At 39.1% G+C, this 8,421-nt stretch overlaps 1 protein-coding gene across 6 annotated transcripts in view; it reads right to left on the bottom strand.

The window, feature by feature from the left end:
* The window catches only part of NTRK3 (neurotrophic receptor tyrosine kinase 3), a 462,765-nt gene that overhangs the window by 187,581 nt on the left and 266,763 nt on the right, over positions 1 to 8,421 (bottom strand). The window lies entirely within an intron of this gene.

The following is an 8,421-nucleotide window of genomic DNA, read 5'->3' on the forward strand; positions in this document are numbered from 1 at the left end:
TAGCAATAGCTCATGTTGGTATATAACAGAGCTTCCCAAACTTATTTGGCCTACCATCCCCTTTAAAAAAAATTACTTAGAAGGCCCCTGAAAATCTATTTTCTTTAATCCTTTAATGGTATTTTTAAAATTTGCATCATTTCAAAAAATATGAAATATATATGTGTGTGTGTATCTATGTGTATACATACATACATATACTTTATTATAAATTTGTGGGGTTTTTTCCTGCATTAAAATTTTGATGATACAATGTTACATCATGTAACCATATAGCATCATATTATAAACAAGTCATTACATGCACATATTCCTGCCCATGCTGACATCCCAACAATTAACAACACGCTTGCCTGCCAACACTTGCTTGTTAAGACTTGTCAGTAGATTTGACCACTGATTAGTTATAAATTGAATTTTGTGTGTTTATTTGGAAAATAATGTAATCACTATGACTTTAACTCTGTTACACAACAAATGAAACATGTACAAATAGTTTTTCAAAATTTTCTTTTCTCCTTTCCTTATGCTTCCACCACTCCCATTACTTTCATTCAATTCCCCCCAGTTGCATCCAAGGCTACTACCACCCCCCTGGATCACTTCAGCACCCCTCAGAGGAGCAGTATTGCCCACTTTGGGAAACTCTGGAACTTAAAAAAATCACAAATTGTTTAACATGCATTATTATGCTCACAACAACCCTGTGAGGCTGTTGCTGTTACTAGCTCCATTTTACAGATGAGGAAACTCAAGCTAAAGGAGATTAAATGATTTGCCCAGGGATGCACATGTAAGTATTTTAACTTAGTTTCATTGATTCCACATCTAGTACTATATCACACAATGAAAACTAGACCTTGTGAATTCCTCTATTTAGGCAGGCTGACCAAAGATGTGAACTTTCTACACTCTTACTATAAGAAACACCATATACTTTTCCCCTGCAGAGGTTGATAGAACTAAGGTATAGCCTCCCTGGGCTCCTGACTCACTCCTATTTACCACTTCGTGGGAATAAAGGACATGATAAATAGTCAGTAACTATCAGTTGATTAATTTCCATCCTGGCTCTAGGTCAGGAGAACCACAGTGTCTAACTAATTACTCTCATCCCTATAATTACTTCTGGATGGAGCTATCACCTCCAAAGGGAATAGTACACATACCACTGAGACAGGGACTATACAATAGTGTGAAGAGAGGGATGAGAATGTAGCCATAAAGAATGTAGAGAATCAGAGATTAAAGGTGAGGAAAAAACACAATGATGGAAACAAATAAATGGAGAAGGAGCCTTTGTCTATAAGGAATTTCTGCTCTCAATGACATTTTACCTCCCACAGAAGATTTCACAGGAACTTCATGGCCCCATTCCAGAACCTTCCCAAGGGACTTTTGTAATGTAGCACATAAATCATGTCACATCTTCTAGTTCAAACCTAAACCTCTCTTTTGTGTGGCACATTAAAAAAAAAAGCATTGACATCAATAAAGGTTCAGGAAATCAAGCTTCTACTACCTCTTACAAGCTATATCACCTTGCAAAAGTCACTGGCTTACTTAAGAAATTAATATAAGAAAATACCTTTATTAAGTACCTTCCATGTGTCAGGCACTGTTCTAGGCTTTGGGATGTAAATACAAATATATGGCAATCCTTTCTGTCAAAAAGCTTACATTCTAATAAAGAAAGATAAAATAGAATAATTGTGGCTAGGGAAGGGAGTTTTGGTCTGGGAAGCCACAGGAATGGGTAAGGAAGCCATAAGGTAAATAAATGTTAGAAACTTTGCAGATGCAATGATTGCATTGATTTGATCACTGTTGCCAAAGCAAAAGGCAGATAATGGCAGGGCAGGGGTATGTACTTAGTAGCAGGGCAAATGGTGAGATGAACCAAGGGGAAAAATGTGAAACATGTTCTGGAGTCAGCTAGATTTAATAGGTTAGATGAGTCTACACTCATTCACTCACTGATCAAAACAGCTCACTCCTCTCTCTGGGCCTTCATTCCCTCATCTATGAAGAATGAGGACTTGACTGGACTATCACCTCTAAACTCTGCATCTAGTAAAGTTCTCTAAGCTCTGACAGCCATTATCAGGCCTCACAGAATTCCCTTCCCACTTCTCCTAGGCCTTTATCTCATCTCTCCCACTTACTTGGTAGCTCACACATCCTGGGGCTTTCACCTCAGAAACACCTTGAACTTTAGCCGCTGGCACATTTCCCCGTACATGCTGGGCAGCAGCTGGGTAAGGCCTCAGCAGTATCTATTAATCTCTTGGCTCACTCATCCCTATCACAGACACACCGTAAAAATGATATAAGCATTTCATTCGAACAGTACCGCAGAGGGAGTGGAGAGAGAGCAGAGGGTCGATTGATTTCCAACATGTCTACTCTTTACCTTTAGGTAGAAATACAACAGCAAAATCAATCGAAATAACACCATATCAACTTTCTAATCTCTTCCTTTCATATGGCATGTTTTATATACACTAATACTACTACTGTTTACATACCTGCCCACTCACCCAGGTGCAATGTGTACCTAGATGGCATTTACATGAATGAGATCTTTAAGAATCACAGAGGTAACAAAACACATTTTTCCTTTACTTTTTTCTTTTGCACGCATGCGCACACACACACACACACAGAGTTAATCACACCCCAATATATACATTGAATACTCAAAGATGCCAAAAACTTGAAACTAATATTTCAAGAACATGTTGCTTAGGCTTAATGTTACTTAATGAGTGATGTTCACCTCCAGAGATACTGAGATATTACAGGGAGAGATTTGTTTTATCAAACTGAAGATCCTCTCCTCATGAGGTACACAGTGACCTACTCGGAGACTGAGCAAGCAAAGAATCCTATCTGAAGCCCTGTTCTCACCTTTCAATTCCAGATCAAGTAATGTTGATAAACTCATTTTAAATGTCCTCCCTCAAATACACCAAAATCTATCCCATTTTGGTGATCTGCTTGGTTCCAGCAGATATCTGCCAGTCTTCTGGGATTCTAGATAAATGTTTCCAAGTGTGTGAGGCCTCCCTCACTCAAGTGGGATGCTCGTGGATCCAGAAGACATTGCTTCTGAACTAACAAGAAGAATCAACTGCTTTTTTGGCCTTCAGTCATTGGGAAGTAACATCGTGACTAACCTTCTAACCATTATGGGCCTTCTACACTGTAGGCTGTGGATTCTACTTCTGGGGATCTGGGACATGCTCTTTAAAAGTAAGCTCTTGGGTGGGGGTGGAGAAAACGAAGGAAATTCTATCTTCTGATTATCTACACATAACACCATCACACCCAAGTGCCCAATAAATATCTCTTGATGATGATATAACTGCCATTTTACCCATCCCCCTGCCCTCTCTGTTCACTTTCTTCCTCCTCTTTCTTAAGGGTACAGGCCAATCAATCACAGGCCATCTTGATCTACTTGGAAAGCTTAACTGCCATGAAACTAAACCACTTGTCCTCTGGCTCCAATCTCTTAGAGAAATTAGTGCCAATGGAAGTGTCAGTATCAATTTCATAATGTTATTGGATGAAGGCAAGACTGGGCCAAGTCCCATATTCCTGACGGGCTATCAAAGTGATGAGGATTATGGGTAAGGAGACAGACAGCTCTGACAGGAAAGGCAATGACTCAAGATCAATTAGACTGACAAGACTATCTTTAAGCCACATCACTTAATGCTGACACTGGTATATTCTCCACAGGGACATGCACTATGGGATACAGATTATTCTCCTGTATCTCCAGAGGTAACTGGAGAGCCTGTGGAGTGGCAAAGCAAGCCTTGGCTCTCGGTACATCCCAAGAGGTTCCAAATAAAGGCCTCTAATTAAAGGAAAAGATTTAGCTCTCATGATGGAAAGGCTGAATTTCTGATTTTTTTTTCCTTTTTCCTTCCTCTCAACTTTTCCCATCTTCTAAAGAAAATGTCAAGATAAAATGTAGGCTATGTATTTAAATTTAATTCCTTTGCAGAGTCAAGGGAAGGCCTGGGATTATTAAAATGGAAATGGAGATCCTGTAAAAGTCAAAGCTGCCTAGGAGGAGGGAAGGAGATTTGTCATGGAAGAGATGATCAACCAAATGTAAAATACAAGAATCTTGAGTTCTAATACAGTTCTTATTCCTGGCTTTACTATTACCTCAACGGTCTGACCAGGAATAAGCCACTCCATCTCCCTGGAAGCTCAGTTTCCCCATCTAAGGTCAGTAATAATTTTCTACTTCTGTTAATAGGGAGAAATATAAATGATAGTAAGGCAGAGAACATTCCAAAGCCAAAGGAATACCTTCAAAGATTTCATGGAATTTTTAGAAGGTGTATGAGAAATAATGGGAGGCAGAAACAAGAAGGGCAGTTTGTGGAGGCCAGGACTGTAGCAAGAGATGGTAAGAGAACATTAAGAAGAGCCATGACATTTCATCCTTGGTTTTTAGCAAGGTCTGTCTGTGTTTGCAGGGCAGCAAGCAGAGCATAGTCTGTAAAGTTACAACCATCTGAACTGGCTTCCTTTATTACTATTACTTTTTAATTACTTAACAATATTGCTTGTTAGAGTTCTATTTAAAACCCCATAGCACTTTGAAAAACAATGCAAAATACAAAAGTGTCCTTTGTGCATGTATGTGCGTATCTATGCCCATGTGTTTATGTTATGACTACACTCTGGAACTTGCTAATGCCCAGCATTAGTTAGCTAATCTTGACATTGTCTAAAGCAGTGAGTTAAGAACTGATATGATACATGGAAAAAGATCAACCTAAAACATAAGCGAAATTGCTTTAACATTAGTCAGGAGGCTGATGTCAACATTCACTGGCTAAACATGGAAATGTTGACTTCTAGAATGCATGCTGTGTATTAGTGTGTGGTTGATGTTAAATTCAAATTTAAGAGAGCTGATATATAAAAATCTGAACTTATAGAACAAACAGCTTAATTAGAGGATGATTATTCAGATTACAAATGGATTCTTCACTTTACCAAAGGATTCACCCCAAGGTTCCTTTAAATAGCAGCTCTTCTGGTGCATTTGAATATCTTACACATCATTAAATGCTTGGAAGAGAGGCTGAAGGCAGAGAAACTGAAAGCTAAAGTGTGAGAAGTCACTGCTAAGTGAAGATTAATCAGCAATGGAGATAAAAAGCATCCCTGGAATTAAAGAGTAAGTCAATAGAAAAATATTAATCAATCAAGAAGTATTTATTTAGAACCTGCTATTTGCATAGAACCATTCTAAGTGTTATGGACATAATTATGAGTTAATTTTCATATAACTTTATGGAAATATATCCCTCATGCAAATTTAGATATATTTTCATGAAATGTTTTCATGCCTTAATATATTCTTCAGTTCAAAGAAGTAACTTCATTTAAAACAATAACAAAAAGCATACAAGTTATTTGTTTACTGTTCTTTCCACAGATGCCAACTTAAGGTATAGTGGAAAGATCACTGGATTTGGGATCTGAAGACCTGGGTTCAAGCCCATATGAGACTCTGTTTCTTCATCTGGAAATCAGGGATAAGAATATTAATATTTTCCATACCTATCAGAATTGTGAGGACCAAGTAAGATAGGGATGTGAATGTAATATATAAACATAAAAATGTAACATAAGTTCAAGATATTTTTTATATTTAGACATATATGTCTATATGGCATAGGTATATATACTAGTATGTATCCATATGTGCCACATGCATTGTGCTACAATTTTTGCCTAATAATTCTTTTTTCTTTTATATCAATTCAGTTCTACCTACCTCTAGCTTGAGAATGGACAGGCTGCTTATGGACCAAAACATATGTTAAATCATGCAACAGAGACCTTTCTAAAGGGCCCCAGTGACTGCTGCTGTAATAACTGAAATTCTGTTATCAGCAGTCCATGGGTCCAAATTTCAGGAACTCCCCTTAAATATGTCAGATTCTCTGATGGTCTGTTCATATGTACATATGGGTTAACTGAAAGTCAAGTGTCAAGGACAATATATGAACATTACTTTTTCTGACTTCTCGCTCAGCCCTGAATGGGAAAAAGTAGTCTTACTTTACTGTTTAATTCCTTAAGTGAGAAGGCACTGACTCCCTCTATTCCTTCAGTTTTACATGTAATCCCTCATTGAGTACATTTTAGAGGTAGAATGTAATGGTAATGAAATTGAAGATCCTTTTGTATTGGAAAGCTGACAGGTACTTAGCACCTAGTTTCAAATTAAGCCTCTGTTAATGAAACAGAAGGTATGAACCTCTGTTGCTGATGTAACAGGAAAGGGCTGAACAGGGAACCCCTGTTGCAGACATGACAGGAAGGGGTTGAATAGGGAGGAGCTATACCATATATAAGGAAGAACACAAGCTGGGAAAGTCAGAACTTCTTGGGATGAGCACCTGAAGGCTGGGCTACTGCTGCTGGACTAGAACTTCCATGGAGAAAGTGATTTGGATTTTGAGAAAGGAGCTTCTGGAGACTTCCGAGGGCCAGCCTGAGCTGCTGAGGCTGCTGAGGATTTCTGAGGGCCAGCTAGAGCTGCTGAAGACTGAAGAAGCATGACTGTGGTGTTGGTATTCTGTACAAATGTTGTTGTGGCTTTGTTAATGTGAATGAATGTTCTTGTGGTTTTCTTAAGCCTTGTCTTCCCAGGAACAGAGAATGTAAAGCATTTGAGCTGAGGTGGACACTGTGAGCTTGTAACGCGAATGAAAATTTTAAAGATCTTCCCTGCCCCTAGGCTAAGGTGCACCTGAAGCCTGGGGTGGGAGGCTTGTTTTTCAGTAGATACTTCTTGATTGGCCAGTGAGTCAATAAGGTTGTTACATTCTCTGAGCCAGGAGAAGGCTATATAAGCCCTGATGTGTAGCTTTGTTTTGGGACTCATTTTGAGAAGTGTTCTGTGATTTGATCTGAATTCTGGGAAGCCGTTGTTGAGAGTCCCCCGGCTTTGAAAAACCCAGAATGTGGAAACCCAGATGTTGACTGGGTATGGATGTAATGGTTAGACAGTTTGGAAATCTGTCTACTTGATGTTTCTGTCTTGAAAATTATGCCTATATACTTTGAGGTTCAGGGTGCTGACCTTTTCTCCTGAACAAGGTAAACGATATATGTCTGACTGATTAAAGTAAGCTTGTTTAACCCATTTTGAGTTGCTTTCCTTTAACAAAGCAGATCCAAGAACCTGTGGTAGCTGCAAACCCTGAGGACGCTTGGGGTGCTTGCCGCTACAGAGCTCCAAAGTGGAGCAGGAACTGCACAGAGAGCTGGAAAAGGATTTGGGAGCTATCTGCCTTTGAACTCATGTGGCAGTTGGTTAGATTTGGGTGGGAGCTGGGACTACAGAAGAGGAACCATGGAAGCTGAATGTCTGCCCTGAGTCAAGATGAAAAGACCTCTCTGTGGGTACTAAGTAGTAATGAAATTGTGATTTATTTGTGACTGAGGGGTAGATAGCCTATGTATTTTCCACTACCCCTTAAGAGGGTACTGAGTAGTGACTGATGACTGAGTAGTGACTGATGACTGAATAGTGACTGATTTGTAACTTAGTGTGCCCCATTGGTGGAGGACTTTGACCTTTTGTACTTTATGATTGAATTATTGAGTTACCAAGTGATTGATTAACTAAATGATTGTACTTTGTTCAAAACTATGTGACCACTTTGGTGAAAACTATGTGGCCATTTCAATGACAAGTTGTTGAGCTGTGACATGGTGAATGCTGTATTTTGATTTTCTGTTAATGTTTTGCTCTGATTTGTTATTAAATAGAGAGCTCACTATACTATGTAATCAGAAACTTGAAAGCTATTCACAGCAGCAGTCCTCTGGAAAGCTGCTCATGCATGGCTTTACATAGAAGAAAAAATGATAAATTTGGAGTCAGAAGACTTGGGTTCATATTCCAGCTCTGTTACTATCTGGATGGGGTTGGGCTAGTAACTATAATTCTCTAACCTTCATTTTTTTCATCTGTATAACAACAGAGTTCAATTATTACTGTTCAGTCATTTCAGTCATGTCCAATTCTCAGTGACCCCATTTAGGGTTTTCTTGGCAGAGCTACTAGAGTGGTTTGCAATTTCCTTCTCCAACTCATTTTATAGATGGGGAAAGTTTTTTTTCTTTCTTTTGTTTTTAAGCAATCGGTGTAAGTAACTTGCTCACACCCACCCAGAAACACCTGGCCGTGTAATTTTGAGCAACTTTCTTAACCCCAATTGCTTAGGGGCGGCCAGGTGGCTCAGCGAGTAAGAGCACCGGCCCCAGTGTCGGGATGACCTGGGAATCAAATCTGGGCTCAGATACTTAGCACCATACCCAGAAATAACTGGCCATGTAACCTTGAGCAAGTTACTTAACCCCAATTGC

This window comes from Petaurus breviceps, unplaced genomic scaffold (assembly GCF_028583685.1).
Source record: "Petaurus breviceps papuanus isolate PSGF00001 unplaced genomic scaffold, PetGlider_PUasm1.0 37, whole genome shotgun sequence".
In the NCBI taxonomy this organism is placed as follows: domain Eukaryota; kingdom Metazoa; phylum Chordata; class Mammalia; order Diprotodontia; family Petauridae; genus Petaurus; species Petaurus breviceps.